The sequence below is a fragment of the Rhinopithecus roxellana genome, chromosome 3 (genome assembly GCF_007565055.1).
Source record: "Rhinopithecus roxellana isolate Shanxi Qingling chromosome 3, ASM756505v1, whole genome shotgun sequence".
Lineage (NCBI taxonomy): Eukaryota > Metazoa > Chordata > Mammalia > Primates > Cercopithecidae > Rhinopithecus > Rhinopithecus roxellana.
Genome location: NC_044551.1, coordinates 163,429,864 through 163,448,521, shown reverse-complemented (window position 1 = coordinate 163,448,521; position 18,658 = coordinate 163,429,864). Strand labels below are relative to the sequence as shown.

The 18,658-nt window shown below is 44.0% G+C and overlaps 1 pseudogene; it reads left to right on the top strand.

Moving 5' to 3' along the window:
* The first annotated feature begins 13,846 nt into the window (after positions 1–13,846).
* Positions 13,847–18,658, top strand: part of LOC104671239 — a 46,270-nt pseudogene continuing 41,458 nt past the window's right edge.

Below are 18,658 nucleotides of genomic sequence, written 5' to 3'. Positions count from 1 at the left end.
TGCATTAATTAGTCTAGCTGTCAATTCTTCCACTCTTTTTTCAAGATTTTTAGTTTCTTTGCGCTGGGTACGTAATTCCTCCTTTAGCTCTGATAAGTTTGATGGACTGAAGCCTTCTTCTCTCCTCTCGTCAAAGTCATTCTCTGACCAGCTTTGATCCGTTGCTGACGATGGGCTGCGCTCCTTTGCAGGGGGAGATGCGCTCTTATTTTTTGAATTTCCAGCTTTTCTGCCCTGCTTCTTCCCCATCTTTGTGGTTTTATCTGTCTCTGGTCTTTGATGGTGGTGACGTACTGATGGGGTTTTGGTATAGGTGTCCTTCCTGTTTGATAGTTTTCCTTCTGACAGTCAGAAGGACTGTCTGTTGGTCTGTTGGAGATTGCTTGAGGTCCACTGCAGACCCTGTTTGCCTGGGTATCAGCAGCAGAGGTTGCCGAAGATAGAATATTGCTGAACAGCGAGTGTAACTGTCTGATTCTTCCTTTGGAAGTTTCCTCTCAGGGGTGTACTCCACCCTGTGAGGTGTGGGGTGTCAGACTGCCCCTAGTGGGGGATTTCTCCCAGCTAGGCTACTCAGGGGTCAGAGACACACCTGAGCAGGCAGTCTGTCCATTCTCAGATCTCAACCTCCGCGTTGGGAGATCCACGGCTCTCCCCAAAGCTGTCAGACAGAGTCGTTCGCGTCTGCATCGGCTCCCGCTGCTTCCCCTGTTGGTCTTCAGCTGTGCGCTGTCCCCAGAGGTGGAGACTACAGAGACAGGCAGGCTTCCTTGAGCTGCTGTGAGCTCCACCCAGTTCGAGCTTCCCAGAGGCTTTGTTTACCTACTTAAGCCTCAGCAATGGCGGGCGCCCCTCCCCCAGCCTCGCTGCTGCCTTGCGGATAGATCGCAGCAGACTGCTGTGTTAGCAGTGAGGGAGGCTTCGTGGGCATGGGACCCTCCCGGCCAGGATTGGGATATATTCTCCTGGTGTGCCTGTATGCTTACAGCGCAGTATTGGGGTGGGAGTTACCCGATTTTCCAGGTGTTGTGTGTCTCAGTTCCCCTGGCTAGGAAAACGGATCCCCTTCCCCCTTGCGCTTCCAGGTGAGGCGATGCCTCACCCTGCTTCAGCTCTCGCTGGTCAGGCTGCAGCAGCTGACCAGCACCGATTGTCCGGCACTCCCTAGTGAGATGACCCCAGTACCTCAGTTGAAAATGCAGAAATCACCGGTCTTCTGTGTTGCTCGCGCTGGGAGTTGGAGACTGGAGCTGTTCCTGTTCCACAGGCTCTGTTTTCTGTATTGCACTGCTCTTCCCTATTTCGACACCTGTTAGGACAGTGGATGTGAAATGTAGCTGGGCACTTTTGGGGGTGTGCTAGGAGTGTGGCAGATGCCTCAGACTGGCATTTTCCCCTGGTTCTGAATTCTCATGGCTCAGAGTCATTCTCTAGGCTACTGACTGGGAAGATACAGGAAGTTGTTTTGTATGGCAAACTATGCCAGGGCATTTTTTTCACCCGGCAATTTATTTGGTTTGGACTGGAATAAATATCTGATATTGGTTTCTTTGCCAATATTACTTGGGAGTGGAGTCTGACTTGTTAACTTAGCCTGATTCGTAGTGCTTAGAATCTCAGTGAGTGTGTGTTGAACTGAGCGGAAGTGTGAGAGCATCTTTGACAGGGGTTTGCAAACCTAGCTGCATCTGGGGGGCAGTGAAAAAAGCATGCGTGCTTACTCCAGACCAGTTGAAATAGAATCTGCAAGAATAGAGCCTGGGCAGCTATAGTGCTGTTAAAAACCCCCAGGTGGTTCGGATATACCGTAAAGGTTGAGAACCAGTAATCCACAGTGAATTGGAGGCCTGGATCATAGATGTGCCCTATGCTTTCACCAGCTTAGAATGGTTCTTGTGCTTTAGAACTGTGAAAAAAATGTTATGCAAACAAATGTGGAAATAGCCAAATGGCACATCCTGTTACTACCTGCCATGAAGTATATTTACCAGTTATTCACTCTATTCTGATCTCTACCCATTCCTCCGTTTCTTCATGGAACAATAATTTGACAGTTGGTTATGCAGAACCAGGGTAAGTCTAGTTTGATTGGCGGGAAACGATTTTGGGTATGAAGTACTCTTTAGGCATTTATTGAACTCTTGTTTGTATCACCTCTCTGCTGGACAGTTTATAAATATTACTTCTTTAAGCAAGGCCTATGGAGTCAGGCTGCCTGGGTTTTGCTAACTAGCTGTGTCATTTGGGGCAAATTTTTAAGCTTATATAAACCTGACTTTCATCTATGAAATGGGATGACAAGGGGTCATTATCATCTCACAGGATCGTGCAAATGTGTGTGTAAAGTGCTTAGTTTGGTGCCTAACACATAGCAACTACTCAGTAAAGTTATTATTACACCATCATCATCATATTTAAATGTAAATATTAAGAGTTAATAAATTTGTAAAAGGTACTATACCCTTACCCCTTGAACCAAAGACTACTTTAGTTTTAAGTGATTGGGTTAATTTATCACTTAAATATTGGCCTCTTGAGTACCTTGAATTTCAAATGAAGGTAGCCAGAGGATTTCATAATTGGACCGTTGCCTCTGGCAGTTGGAGCTTTGTTTGGTTTCACTTCCTACACTAAGCATGTGGCTGTACGCACCTTTATGGTGACTTCTGGTACTGGGGAATCAAAGCTTCATTCGCTTCTTTGGAAGAGATGATCTTGTGCTATACGAAGCACTCAGACTTCGTTAACTATGTACCATCCAGACAAGACCAGGTGCTTCCCATGGCAGCCTGTCCTTTTCTTAGCTCTCTCATCAATCTAGCCTGTTCCTTCTATTCCTCTTTATACTAGAACTTGTCTTTGAACAAGGAATGTTGTTTTGTCACTGCTAGGTCCCCAGCAATTAGTAATGTCTAGCACATACTAAGTGCCTCCTGAATGTGAAAAGGTGATAATCTAGCAGAACACAAGATAAATGCATGGGTTGAGACTTAAGCTGTGTGGTATGAATGCTGCATTGGCAAACTTATTAAATCAATTTTCTTAATACAAGTTTCACATGTCTTAGTAACTGACTTAGTTCAGTAATCATTTACTGAGTGTCTTCTAGGCCAGACATTGGGAACAGAAAGGTAATAATATATGATTCCTGCCTCATGCGCAGGAAGTCTAGTGCGATGGACAGACACGTGCCAATGGCTGCCATGGAATATGGTGAGTATTAAGATAAAGGGGCACCCTGTGTGCCCTTGGAGCATAGAGCAGGGCTTGTGTTCTGGGACATGGGCTCCATTTGAAAACACAATTTAAATTAATTTTCTTTTTTCTTTTTTTTTTGAGACAGTCTTGCTGTTTTGTCCAGGCTGGAGTAAAGTGGTGTGATCTTGGCTCACTGCAACGTGCTCCCCCCAGGTTGAAGCAATTCTCGTGCCTCAGCCTCCCAAGTAGCTGGGATAACAGGTGTGCGCCACCACGCCCAGCTAATTTTTGCATTTTTAGTAGAGATGGAGTTTCACCATGCTGGCCGGGCTGGTCTTGAACTCCTGACATCAGGTGATCCTCCCGCCTCGGCCTTCCAAAATTCTGGGATTATAGGCATGTATGTGTTCATCCTTTAAAATATCTGTGGGTATCACTTAACTTTACATGGGTCCTAATTAAACTATTGAATGACTTTAGTATGGATTGAATGACTTTGCTCGGGCCTCGATTTTAATTTCCTTCATTAGAGGAAAAAAAATGCAGGTTGAATATCCCTCATCCAAACTGCTTGGAACCAGAAGTGTCTCAGATTTTTTTACATTTATGGATTTTTGAATATTTGTATTATACTTGCTGGTTGAGCATCCTGAATTCAAAAATCCAGAATCTGAGCTGCTCCAATGAACATTTCCTTGAGTGTCATGTCAGCACTCAAAAAGTTGTGGATTTTTGAGTTTCTGGTTAGGGAGACTCATCCTATATAAGCGCTGGATTGTTGCAGGAGTTCTGAACCAGAGGTTAGGTGACTAGGCTTTGGTTTTCGCTTTGTTACTAAACAGGCTGTTTTCTTCCATAAACTCAGCTTTAGATCCCCTGGTTGTCAAAGAAGGGGATGGGCCATCTGATGTTTAAGGCTTCTGTTAGTTCTGACTTGGAGATACCTGGCTTCAGTTCATCTTCCTTAGGAGTGAATAAAGAATATGGGAATTTTGAAATTGTTAGTCAACAGTTACAGGGTTGTTGCAGCCTGGTTTTGGGTAAAGGTCATCTTTAGTGAGCCCAGGGAGAAGCACTGGTTTAGCTGTCAGCTGAGTGGGGTAAGCGGTCCTCTTAATTATCCTCTGTTTTAGTGAAAACATTGTTAAGGGTCACAGCGTTAGTGGAGCTGGCTGGAAAGAGGAGGGGAACTCACTGTTACAGGTTATATTGAATGTCTTTTCAGTCACTAAATGCTTTTTATGATATGTTTTTCAGGATTTCAGTGTTGTATGATTTCTCTGTGTTAAGCACAGGAAATTGAACATCAACAAAAAAGAATGCTCTGTCTTTTTTTTTTCTTTGAGATGGAGTTTCGCTTTTGTTGCCCAGGCTAGAGTGCAGTGGAATGATCTCAGCTCACTGCAACCTCGGCCTCCTGAGTTCAAGTGATTTTCCTCCCTCAGCCTCCTGAGTAGCTGGGATTACAGGTGCCCACCAGCATGCCCGGCTAATTTTTGTATTTTTAGTACAGACGGGGCTTCGCCATATTGGCCAGGTTGTTCTTGAACTTCTTACCTCAGGTGATACTCCTGCCTCGGCTTCCCAAAGTGCTGGGATTACAGGCATGAGCCGCCATGCCTGGCCTTGAATGTTCTTTCTATGGGAATCTACAAAAGCCAGCTTTTGAGTCTAGTGGCAGAAAAACTCTTCTTCATTGTTTAGCTGTGCTGTGAGCTTGGAGGGCTTCAAGCCCAGCTGAAAAAGCTGTAGTATTTTATGTCAGTTGGCTGTCTTGGAGAACTTAATGAGCACTGGGCTGGAGTGATACTGTCAGAGTTCATGAGCTGTTTGAGGCTCTCGAAGCCTAGATACTGGGGTTGGCCAAATACATCTGCTGGACTCACTATTTCTCTCGGGAGTAAGGGTGTGGAAAATGCTGTGGTCTTAACTCTGCTCTTAATTTTACAGTGCTGTTATTAATGGTAAGAATGATTTCGGTAGGGCGGAGCAAGATGGCCGAATAGGAACAGCTCCAGTCTCCAACTCCCAGCGTGAGCGGCACAGAAGACCGGTGATTTCTGCATTTTCAACTGAGGTACTGGGGTCATCTCACTAGGGAGTGCCGGACAATCGGTGCTGGTCAGCTGCTGCAGCCTGACCAGCGAGAGCTGAAGCAGGGCGAGGCATCACCTCACCTGGAAGTGCAAGGGGGAAGGGAATCCGATTTCCTAGCAAGGGGAACTGAGACACACAACACCTGGAAAATCAGGTAACTCCCACCCCAATACGGCGCTTTAAGCAAACAGGCACACCAGGAGAATATATCCCACACCTGGCCGGGAGGGTCCCACGCCCACGGAGCCTCCCTCACTGCTAACACAGCAGTCTACGGCGATCTATCGGCAAGGCAGCAGCGAGGCTGGGGGAGGGGCGCCCGCCATTGCTGAGGCTTAAGTAGGTAAACAAAGCCGCTGGGAAGCTCGAATTGGGTGGAGCTCACAGCAGCTCAAGGAAGCCTGCCTGTCTCTGTAGACTCCACCTCTGGGGACAGCGCACAGCTGAAGACCAACAGGGGAAGCAGCGGGGGTCGGTGCAGACGCGAACGACTCTGTCTGACAGCATTGGGGAGAGCTGTGGATCTCCCAACTCAGAAGTTGAGATCTGAGAATGGACAGACTGCCTGCTCAGGTGGGTCCCTGACCCCTGAGTAGCCTAGCTGGGAGAAATCCCCCACTAGGGGCAGTCTGACACCCCACACCTCACAGGGTGGAGTACACCCCTGAGAGGAAACTTCCAAAGGAAGAATCAGACAGGTACACTCTCTGTTCAGCAATATTCAATCTTCGGCAACCTCTGCTGCTGATACCCAGGCAAACAGGGTCTGGAGTGGACCTCAAGCAATCTCCAACAGACCAACAGACAGTCCTTCTGACTGTCAGAAGGAAAACTATCAAACAGGAAGGACACCTATACCAAAACCCCATCAGTACGTCACCATCATCAAAGACCAGAGACAGATAAAACCACAAAGATGGGGAAGAAGCAGGGCAGAAAAGCTGGAAATTCAAAAAATAAGAGCGCATCTCCCCCTGCAAAGGAGCGCAGCCCATCGTCAGCAACGGATCAAAGCTGGTCAGAGAATGACTTTGACGAGAGGAGAGAAGAAGGCTTCAGTCCATCAAACTTATCAGAGCTAAAGGAGGAATTACGTACCCAGCGCAAAGAAACTAAAAATCTTGAAAAAAGAGTGGAAGAATTGACAGCTAGACTAATTAATGCAGAGAAGATCATAAACGAAATGACAGAGATGAAAACCATGACACGAGAAATACGTGACAAATGCACAAGCTTCAGTAACCGACTCGATCAACTGGAAGAAAGAGTATCAGCGATTGAAGATCAAATGAATGAAATGAAGCGAGAAGAGAAACCAAAAGAAAAAAGAAGAAAAAGAAATGAACAAAGCCTGCAAGAAGTATGGGATTATGTAAAAAGACCAAATCTACGTCTGATTGGGGTGCCTGAAAGTGAGGGGGAAAATGGAACCAAGTTGGAAAACACTCTTCAGGATATCATCCAGGAGAACTTCCCCAACCTAGTAGGGCAGGCCAACATTCAAATTCAGGAAATACAGAGAATGCCACAAAGATACTCCTCCAGAAGAGAAACTCCAAGACACATAATTGCCAGATTCACCAAAGTTGAAATGAAGGAAAAAATCTTAAGGGCAGCCAGAGAGAAAGGTCGGGTTACCCACAAAGGGAAGCCCATCAGACTAACAGCAGATCTCTCGGCAGAAACTCTACAAGCCAGAAGAGAGTGGGGGCCAATATTCAACGTTCTTAAAGAAAAGAATTTTAAACCCAGAATTTCATATCCAGCCAAACTAAGTTTCATAAGTGAAGGAGAAATAAAATCCTTTACAGATAAGCAAATGCTTAGAGATTTTGTCACCACCAGGCCTGCCTTACAAGATACCCTGAAGGAAGCCCTAAACATGGAAAGGAACAACTGGTACCAGCCATTGCAAAAACATGCCAACGTGTAAAGACCATCGAGGCTAGGAACAAACTGCATCAACTAACGAGCAAAATAACCAGTTAATATCATAATGGCAGGATCAAGTTCACACATAACAATATTAACCTTAAATGTTAATGGACTAAATGCTCCAATTAAAAGACACAGACTGGCAAACTGGATAAAGAGGCAAGACCCATCAGTCTGCTGTATTCAGGAGACCCATCTCACATGCAGAGACATACATAGGCTCAAAATAAAGGGATGGAGGAAGATCTACCAAGCAAATGGAGAACAAAAAAAAGCAGGGGTTGCAATCCTTGTCTCTGATAAAACAGACTTTAAACCATCAAAGATCAAAAGAGACAAACAAGGCCATTACATAATGGTAAAGGGATCAATTCAACAGAAAGAGCTAACTCTCCTAAATATATATGCACCCAATATAGGAGCACCCAGATTCATAAAGCAAGTCCTTAAAGACTTACAAAGAGACTTAGACTCCCATACAATAATAATGGGAGACTTCAACACTCCGCTGTCAACATTAGACAGATCAACGAGACAGAAAGTTAACAAGGATATCCAGGAATTGAACTCATCTCTGCACCAAGCGGACCTAATAGACATCTATAGAACTCTCCACCCCAAATCAACAGAATATACATTCTTCTCAGCACCACATCACACTTATTCCAAAATTGACCACATAATTGGAAGTAAAGCACTCCTCAGCAAATGTAAAAGAACAGAAATTATAACAAACTGTCTCTCAGACCATAGTGCAATCAAACTAAAACTCAGGACTAAGAAACTCAATCAAAACCGCTCAACTGCATGGAAACTGAACAACCTGCTCCTGAATGACTACTGGGTACATAACGAAATGAAAGCGGAAATAAAGATGTTCTTTGAAACCAATGAGAACAAAGATACAACATACCAGAATCTCTGGCACACATTTAAAGCAGTGTGTAGAGGGAAATTTATAGCACTAAATGCCCACAAGAGAAAGCAGGAAAGATCTAAAATTGACACTCTAACATCACAATGAAAAGAAATAGAGAGGCAAGAGCAAACACATTCAAAAGCTAGCAGAAGGCAAGAAATAACTAAGATCAGAGCCGAACTGAAGGAGATAGAGACACAAAAAACCCTCCAAAAAATCAATGAATCCAGGAGTTGGTTTTTTGAAAAGATCAACAAAATTGACAGACCACTAGCAAGGCTAATAAAGAAGAAAAGAGAGAGGAATCAAATAGATGCAATAAAAAATCATAAAGGGGATATCACCACTGACCCCACAGAAATACAAACTACCATCAGAGAATACTATAAACGCCTCTACGCAAATCAACTAGAAAATCTAGAAGAAATGGATAATTTCCTGGACACTTACACTCTCCCAAGGCTAAACCAGGAAGAAGTTGAATCCCTGAATAGACCAATAGCAGGCTCTGAAATTGAGGCAACAATTAATAGCCTACCCACCAAAAAAAGTCCAGGACCAGATGGATTCACAGCTGAATTCTACCAGAGGTACAAGGAGGAGCTGGTACCATTCCATCTGAAACTATTCCAATCAATAGAAAAAGAGGGAATCCTCCCTAACTCATTTTAGGAGGCCAACATCATCCTGATACCAAAGCCTGGCAGAGACACAACAAAAAAAGAGAATTTTAGACCAATATCCCTGATGAACATCGATGAAAAATTCTCAATAAAATACTGGCAAACCGGATTCAGCAGCACATCAAAAAGCTTATCCACCATGATCAAGTGGGCTTCATCCCTGGGATGCAAGGCTGGTTCAACATTCGCAAATCAATAAACGTAATCCAGCATATAAACAGAACCAAAGACAAGAACCACATGATTGTCTCAATAGATGCAGAAAAGGCTTTTGACAAAATTCAACAGCCCTTCATGCTAAAAACGCTCAATAAATTCGGTATTGATGGAACGTACCTCAAAATAATAAGAGCTATTTATGACAAACCCACAGCTAATATCATACTGAATGGGCAAAAACTGGAAAAATTCCCTTTGAAAACTGGCACAAGACAGGGATGCCCTCTCTCACCACTCCTATTCAACATAGTGTTGGAAGTTCTGGCTAGGGCAATCAGGCAAGAGAAAGAAATCAAGGGTATCCAGTTAGGAAAAGAAGAAGTCAAATTGTCCCTGTTTGCAGATGACATGATTGTATATTTAGAAAACCCCATCGTCTCAGCCCAAAATCTCCTTTAGCTGATAAGCAACTTCAGCAAAGTCTCAGGATACAAAATTAATGTGCAAAAATCACAAGCATTCTTATACACCAGTAACAGACAAGCAGAGAGCCAAATCAGGAATGAACTTCCATTCACAATTGCTTCAAAGAGAATAAAATACCTAGGAATCCAGCTTACAAGGGATGTAAAGGACCTCTTCAAGGAGAACTACAAACCACTGCTCAGTGAAATAAAAGAGGACACAAACAAATGGAAGAACATACCATGCTCATGGATAGGAAGAATCAATATCGTGAAAATGGCCATACTCCCCAAGGTTATTTATAGATTCAATGCCATCCCCATCAAGCTACCAGTGAGTTTCTTCAAAGAATTGGAAAAAACTACTTTAAAGTTCATATGGAACCAAAAAAGAGCCCGCATTGCCAAGACAATCCTAAGTCAAAAGGACAAAGCTGGAGGCGTCACGCTACCTGACTTCAAACTATACTACAAGGCTACAGTAACCAAAACAGCATGGTACTGGTACCGAAACAGAGATGTAGACCAATGAAACACAACAGAGTCCTCAGAAATAATACCGCACATCTACAGCCATCTGATCTTTGACAAACCTGAGAGAAACAAGAAATGGGGAAAGGATTCCCTATTTAATAAATGGTGCTGGGAAAATTGGCTAGCCATAAGTAGAAAGCTGAAACTGGATCCTTTCCTTACCCCTTATACGAAGATGAATTCAAGATGGATTAGAGACTTCAATGTTAGACCTAATACCATAAAAACCCTAGAAGAAAATCTAGGTAGTACCATTCAGGACATAGGCATGGGCAAGGACTTCATGTCTAAAACACCAAAAGCAACGGCAGCAAAAGCCAAAATTGACAAATGGGATCTAATTAAACTAAAGAGCTTTTGCACAGCAAAAGAAACTACCATCAGAGTGAACAGGCAACCTACAGAATGGGAGAACATTTTTGCAACCTACTCATCTGACAAAGGGCTAATATCCAGAATCTACAAAGAACTCAAACAAATATACGAGAAAAAAAAAACAACCCCATCAAAAAGTGGGGAAAGGATATGAACAGACATTTCTCAAAAGAAGACATTCATACAGCCAACAGACACATGAAACAATGCTCATCATCACTCGCCATCAGAGAAATGCAAATCAAAACCACAATGAGATACCATCTCACACCAGTTAGAATGGCAATCATTAAGAAGTCAGGAAACAACAGGTGTTGGAGAGGATGTGGAGAAATAGGAACACTTTTACACTGTTGGTGGGATTGTAAACTAGTTCAAGCATTATGGAAAACAGTATGGCAATTCCTCAAGGATCTAGAACTAGATGTACCATATGACCCAGCCATCCCACTACTGGGTATATACCCAAAGGATTATAAATTATTCTACTACAAAGACACATGTACACGTATGTTTATTGCGGCACTATTCACAATAGCAAAGACTTGGAATCAACCCAAATGTCCATCTGTGACAGACTGGATTAAGAAAATGTGGCACATATACACCATGGAATACTATGCAGCCATAAAAAAGGATGAGTTTGCATCCTTTGTAGGGACATGGATGCAGCTGGAAACCATCATTCTTAGCAAACTATCACAAGAACAGAAAACCAAACACCGCATGTTCTCACTCATAGGTGGGAACTGAACAATGAGATCACTTGGACTCGGGAAGGGGAACATCACGCACTGGGGCCTATTATGGGGAGGGGGGAGGAGGGAGGGATTGCATTGGGGAGTTATACATGATATAAATGATGAATTGATGGGTGCTGACGAGTTGATGGGTGCAGCACACCAACATGGCATAAGTATACATATGTAACAAACCTGCACGTTATGCACATGTACCCTAGAACTTAAAGTATAATAAAAAAAAAAAAAGAATGATTTCATACGTTTGTATTTTGCTTCGTAATTCACAGAGAATTTTAAAATCCATTATCTGATTTTATTCCCTCAGCAGTTCTGTGAAAAAGGCAGAGCAGTTTTCATATCTTCTGTTTTCCCATGATTCTCTTGTGGCTCACAGAAGCTAAGAACCTTCACCAAGGTCATAGGGTGAATGAGTCGCAGAGCTGGGAGTAGAGGCTCAGGCTTCTAGGGACCCTGTTTCTTCCTCGAATAGCTCGCTCTGGTGGCGCTATGCTCAGGTAACTGCGCATGCTCGGTTTGGTCTTTTGTAAATCCCTGCCCCATTTCGGGGGAGGTTCTTGGGAGGCTTCTGTTCACTTTGAAGCATTTAAGTGTCTTGTCCTCTCTCCCTCCTCCCAGATGCATGGGCATTTCTGCAGTCCCCTAGGCTGGCCCTTGTGCGTGGGGGCATCTCCTGCCTCCACGTTGTTTGCATGCCCCTTCTGAAGGTGCTCTTCCCCGCATGGAGCCCCCTCGTGCTTGCCTCCACACTGCAGGCTGCTCCGTAAATGTTACTAACTCAGCATCGTTGTTTTCTAGAAATGGGATGGGGTATGGATGCCAAGTTCTTTTCTGTGTGAAGGCTGCGATTGTATCATCTTGCCTTCCCCGTGTGTGCTCCTTGAGGGTGTCGCTGTGCTGCGGTCATCTGTGTTCCCTAGGGTGCCTCCCTTGGAGTCCCAGCCGTAGCAGACATGCAGTCAGTGCTCATGGCCTAAATGAGAGGAAGGCCAGCAGAGCCATTAAATCTGGAAAATGACAAGTGAGAGAAAGGAATTTTTATTTAAGTCATGTGAAAAAGAAATCTTTTTAGAAAAGTTGACCTGTTTCTCAACTGGAGTTGAATTTCAGCTCAGAAAAGCAGCTGTGTGCCCAGAGGGCTTTGGGATTTCAGTTTGTGACAGATGAATTGAATTTGTTGTTGTATGAATGTATTAACCTTTTGTGGTTTTATTAGGCCTTTTTCCCAAATGGAATTGATTTTTCTATAAAAGTCACACTTCCTTTTTGAGAAGTGTAACACTAATTGTATGGGATGGTCTCCCAAAAATTACCTGCCAGGAACCAAACACACTGCCTCAGACTCACGGCCCCTGGCTTCTGCCTGTGCAGCTGCAGGGCAGAGAGGCACGCTCGAGCTGAAATCAATACGCATGTCTGCGTCTTCTCTTTCTTGATTGCTGTTCCGTCTCTGAGCTGGCCTGCCTTCAACGTCTAGGAGCTTGGTGTGTGTGGATACATTATGGTATGGAGGAAGGATATGGTGTTGCAACAGCCAGGAGACTCCCTGAAGTCTCTGTTCTCTTCCTGCTCCCTGCTCTGACTTTGTATAAGTCACATTTGTAGGGCTGTGCACAGTGGCTTACACCTGTAATCTCAGAACTTTGGGAGGCTGACCTGGGAGGATCTCTTGAGCTCAGAGTTTGGAACCAGTCTGGGCAACATGGTGAAACCCCATCCCTAGAAAAAATAAAAATTAAAAAATTGTCCAGGTATGGTGGCTCATGCCTGTAATCCCAGCTACTGCAGAGACTGAGGTGCGAGGATCACTTGAGCCCGGGAAGCTGATCCTGCAGTGAACCATCATCACGCCACTGCACTCCAGCCTGGTCAGAGCAAGACCTTGTCTCAAAAAACACAAAAACAAACAAAAAAAAACCCATTTGTAATAGTGGCAGTAGTTAACTTTTGAAAGTTTGGAGAAAAGTTCCTAAATAACCTGTGACCATGGACAACTTACTTAGCCTTTCTCTGCCTTAGTTTCCTCATCTATGAAAAATGAGAGAATATGGTACTGATCGTACAGGATTTCAACGAGAACCAAACGAGATCAAACTCAGAGCCTGGCACATCGTGAGTGTGCACTCAATGTTATTATTTCAACATTTTAGAGGAAAAAGAATGCTAATGGGTCATTATGGCTAAACATAGTCTGTCACTGGCATTACTCGTGGTATTGGAAGGAACTTGAATTCTATATAGATAGTGTGATGGAGAAAGTATTTTGGACGTTGACAGTATTTATTCAAAGAACAAAGGACATGTCTGTCCTGTGCGGAGAGCCATTTCTGCTTGTTTCTTTAAATGCTATGGGAAAAGCAGCCGACCCTGTGCTCTCTGCCGGACAGCTTCAGTCTCTGCGTATTGATTTAGCCAATTGTCGCTCACTGTCATCATGGCAGCAGCAGTTGAAGGGACAGCTTGTCTTGATTTTCATTTTTGGGTGTTTGTGCTCTTTATAGACAATTAAGACATGGAAGCCTGTTTATGGCAAGCTGGCAAATTCAGCAAAACATGGAAAAACCTGTTAGCACAGTTTGCACGTTTGTGGGCACAGAGCAGCCAAATGAACACACACGTTTTCCTGTATTTTAAAAACTCTCAAAAAAAAAAAAAAAAAGACATTAAACCATTGCCCAGATGGCTTATAGAACTAGAGATTTTTCCTTGAAGTACATGAGTATGGCTGTCAGACGTCTGAAACCTGAAGCCATCTTAAAACATCATTTTGATGCTACCCCCTACCCGCCCTTTTTTCCCATTTGTAAGGGACAAGGATCCAGGAAGGAAAGTATCAGCTTACAAAGGCTTGTGTTACAATTAATTGTTCATGTTCTTTCTTTTGGTATCTTATTCTCTGTTTACATTTTATTTTTATTTTTATTTTTTGAGACAAAGTCTTGCTCTGTCACTCAGGCTGGAGTGCAGTGGCGTGATCTCGGCTCACTCCAACCTCTCCCTCCCAGGTTCAAGGGATTCTTGTGCCTCAACTTCCTGAGTAACTGGGATTACAGGCGTGTGCCACCACGTCCAGCTAATTTTTACGTTTTTAGTAGAGACAACGTTTCACCGTGTTGGTCAGGCTGATCTTGAACTCCTGAACTCAGGTATCTGTCTGCCTCTGTCTCCCAAAGAGCTGAGATTACAGGTGTGAGCCACAGCACCCGGCCGCTGTTTCCATTTTGTAACGCTAGCGTCACCCCAGTGTAGGGTGGCTAGGGGTATTCTTCTTTCCTGTTTCCTGGTATATTTTCCTCTACAGCATTGATCAGTCTTTAACATACTTTTTGGTTGTCTGTCTCTACCTACAAAAATATATGTTCCCTGTCATATCACCAGTGCCTGGCACATAGATAGTTAGTCAACATTTGTTGAATGAATGAATGAATGAATGAATGGGCTGAAAGAACCTTATTCTTCTTTCTTCTGTCACTTCACACCAAATGCTTTTGGAAAATGCTATGTGAACAGGGATCACAAGCAGGAGAGGTTACACACATTGCTGTGGGATAGCCCATCATCCTCAGATACTTGTCTGGAAGGAGGTTGAGTACTTGAGTAGAAATGATACAAGATAACTTCTTCAGGAAATCAGCCAAGTGTCACCGCTTTTCACATAGGCGTGTGATGTTTGTGTATGTGTGTATGAAGAGCTGTCATGGCCTAGAATCACGGGCCTTTAGATCCCTTGTACAGATAGAAAAGTAAAGGCCGAGGCCCAGGAGTGCTGCAGGCCACCGAGGTAGAGTCCCTGTCTGTCCTTCTCAATGTCCGGTCACTTCTCACTGCACTCCCCTCTTTACTGCTAAAGCCATCTTCCCTGACTCTGAATGTGTAACCACGAGGGAGAAAATGTACTCCAGGCTCACAGTTTGTGGAGAAAAAACCCAGCAGCTGAAAATAATGTTCACAAAGTTTGTACCTAGAAAAAGTCGCCATTTCTAACATGTCTTTAAATGTCCCTGTTTCTCATACATTTTGTAAACAAGACAGTAGAAGGAGATTCGGAAACAGCAACTTTAGAACAAGGGGGGAAAAATCACACCTATAGCACTCCAGTTTCCCTTTTCTTCTCAGTTTAGGGCTGAGGCACTTTAGCTTCCTGTCTAAGGGACCACTCAAATCTGATTGTAAGCCATTATGGGCTGGTAATTATCCATAATTTTAAGAACACAGATGCAGCACCAACTCTGTTCTCTAATAGCAGGCTTATTAATTTTAAATTTTCATGGGAGGAGAAGCAGATGGCGAGGTGGGATAAGCGTTCAGATGCTTGGTCATTGATAGCTTTTTACTCTCACGTTTCACATGGGGATTTGGGACCCGGGAAGCCCACTGAGAACTGATGACTTTCTGTCCCGTAAACAGCTGGGATCTTTTTCATCCTGAGCTCAGAAAGATTGCTCCTACTGCAGCCAGGGAAGACAGGTTGTTGACTGGTTAGAAATCATGGTAGGTTATTTTCTCCACCCGCAGTTCGCAGTTGGAAAGCAGAGCTATCAAAAAGTTGTCTTCTCTATTGTATTTCAAATCTGGGTGTTTAAAAAATTTTGTAAGCAAATTAGGCATTTCTTTAATGGTAGTTGTGTGTGTTCTTGATGCGAATGAGAGGTGCATTCCCTTGTAAGATCCCTGGGACTTTATAAGAAGGATGTGAGCCTTAGAACAGAAGTTGGATTTTTAGATGATCATGTAGACATGACGCTGAGCACTAGACAAAGATGTTGATTGAAACAATTTAAAAACATTTTGTCTGAGTTCAGATTTTACACCAATATCTAGAAAATCAGCAAAAGAACTTGGAGGAATGTTCTCAGGCATCCAGTTCAGCCCCCTGCCCACATTGTCATAAAATCCGAGTGTGTGTACAGGGAGGTGCATTCATTTCTGTTCTCATCCTTTCCTGTGCAGGTCCTTTCCTGGCTCTGCACCTGCCTGTCATGCACATCCCTGTGAAGAGACCACCAAACAGACTTTGTGTCAGCAATAAAGCTTTTTAATCACCTGGGTGCAGGCAGGCAGAGTCTGAAAAGAGAGTCAGCAAAGGGAGATAAGGGTGGGGCCATTTTATAGGATTTGGGTAGGTAAAGGAAAATTACAGTCAAAGGGGGGTTGTTCTCTGGTGGGCAGGAATGGGGGGGGTCACAAGAAGCTCAGTGGGGGAGCTCTTTGAGCCAGGATGAGCCAGGAAAAGGAATTTCACAAGATAATATAATTGCTTAAGGCAAGGACCGGCCATTTTCACTTCTTTTGTGGTAGAATGTCATCAGTTAAGGTGGGACAGTGCATTTGCACTTCTTTTGTGATTCTTCAGTTACATCTGGCCATCTGGGCATATACATGCAAGTCACAGGGGATGGGATGGCTTGGCTTGGGCTCAGAGGCCTGACATTGCCCTCTTCCCTACCTTCCCTACCTTTTCCCTCCTGTGCAGCTCTCTCACAAAGTGAATGACCTCAGCCACAGCTTCTCTGCAGCTGCATCAGACTGTGGCGACAGGAGTGGTGGCTGCTGCAGGGCCTGCTGTCCCCACGGAGCCCGGTCTTGCTTGCCGCTGCAGCCTGGTGATCATTTTGCACCTCAAGTATGTAATTCTACAGAATGAGAGCCAACATGCTGGGGATGGGGCGTCTTTATCACGGTGCTCTGCATAATTTAATCTTGGGTAGAAAGTATGGAAAAGTATGTGATACCTGTGGTTTGATGTCAGAAGGACGTTGTGAACTTGACGTGGACTGAGAATGTTCAGGTGCAACAGGCACCCCGGCTTCATTAAATGAGACTTCTCCATCTCCCTGCCAGGGACGCACAGGTGTATGGCCACATTTTATGTGTTATCCTTATGTAGAGTGTGCCTTATCATCATGCTTAAAGTTACATGATGATATTCTTCCTCATAGAGTAGGTCCCAAACCGCATTCAACACAGAAATGTACTCTTGCTATTATACATAGAAAGTGCTTTCATATACCAAGTGGGAGAGCAGTCCTAAAATCTGGGCTGGAATCACCGAAGGAAGGCTTTTGGAAGCAACAGATTCCCTAGTCCAAAACTGGTTTTTGATGAACCTAGAAACAGGACCAAGAGAAGTGAATTTGCCTAAGGCCCTGACAGTGTCTCGAGGTAGCATTTGAACCTAACAGTTTCTTGATCTACTTCTTTAAATGATTAGTCATGCTTCCTCTGATTCCTATATAAATGTATTCCTCATTCACTCTTTTGTTTCAGTGAATTATTGCGGTGCTACCACCTAACAGTATTTGAGTCAAAATGTGGCAGTGTTTATCCCTTTCCAAGGTTTTTAGTGGCACAGTTTTTCAAAGTTGTGCTTACAGTTTCTTGTTGGTTGTAAGGTGTCCTTTCAGAAGCCAGTTGTGTGGTGTATTTATGTTGATTGTTGGAGGTAGTTTGGTTAGAACCTACTTTGAGTGGCTGCTGTGGGCCTGGGGCACAGTGACAACTGCCTGCTTCATGGGCAGAGATGAAGTAATTGCTTCCTGGGAAGTACCATCCTCCTGGCCACACTCTCCAGCCCATTTCGGTTGTGTTGGTTTCCTTGGCATCTGCACCTTTCTGGCTTCATGTGAGTCTCGTTTATTTGAGCATGTGACTTCAGGCTGTGGGGAAGAATGGCCATTTTAGCACAGAGATGCACACAAAGGAACAACTGGCTAAATGTGAGTGAAGACATTCTTAGGGGGCTTTCATTTCTTTTATTCTGTAACAGGCAGTCTGGGAAGCATTCTGGACACGTGGCCTGCGCTGTCACAGTTCCTCCTTGCAGGATCGCAGATGTTTGGAGATTGTAGTGATAACCTTTATCATTGAGAATGTCATTCTCGCAGGCTCTAATAAGTCAGGATTTATTCAGTGTTAATTTGTTAAAGACAACTGTATTTCTAGCCAAATCCATGTTAGACGTTTCTCCTGGCAGTGTTGCTGGGGCTATTCCCGTGGCTTAGTCTTAGGGAAGCACACGCCTTTGAATACTGCTGAAGCTGTGAGTACTCAAAGCGCACCGGAGTACTTTTGCTATATGGGGTGTTAGTCACTGATACACGTCTCAGTCAGACCTGATGGATTCTTGACCCCTTCCTTTTTTAATTTTTTAATTTTAATTTTAATTTTTGTGTTTTAAGAGCACAACCCCTCAGGTGGCCATCGTGAATCTCTGGTGTCTTCAGTTGGTTGAAGCCTATTTGCCATCTCTGGTTCAAACATATTCAAAGCCTGATGATGCTTCCCTCGGTTGTTCTTCTGCTGTGTGACCTCCGCGCCCGCAGGGTTCAAGACTGTCAGAGCTGGGAGCCCCCTTCACAACTACCAGGGTTTCCAGAACCTCCATCAGGGGCGGAGGCTTATTAGGTTTACATGCCATTGATAACGAATGAGGAGGTTTTCTTTTATATAAGGGAAGCTTCTTATAATGTGCTTTAGTAGGGTAAAGAAGGTTTTGAGGTTTGCTTTCTCTGGAAGGATAATTTGTGATCCTGC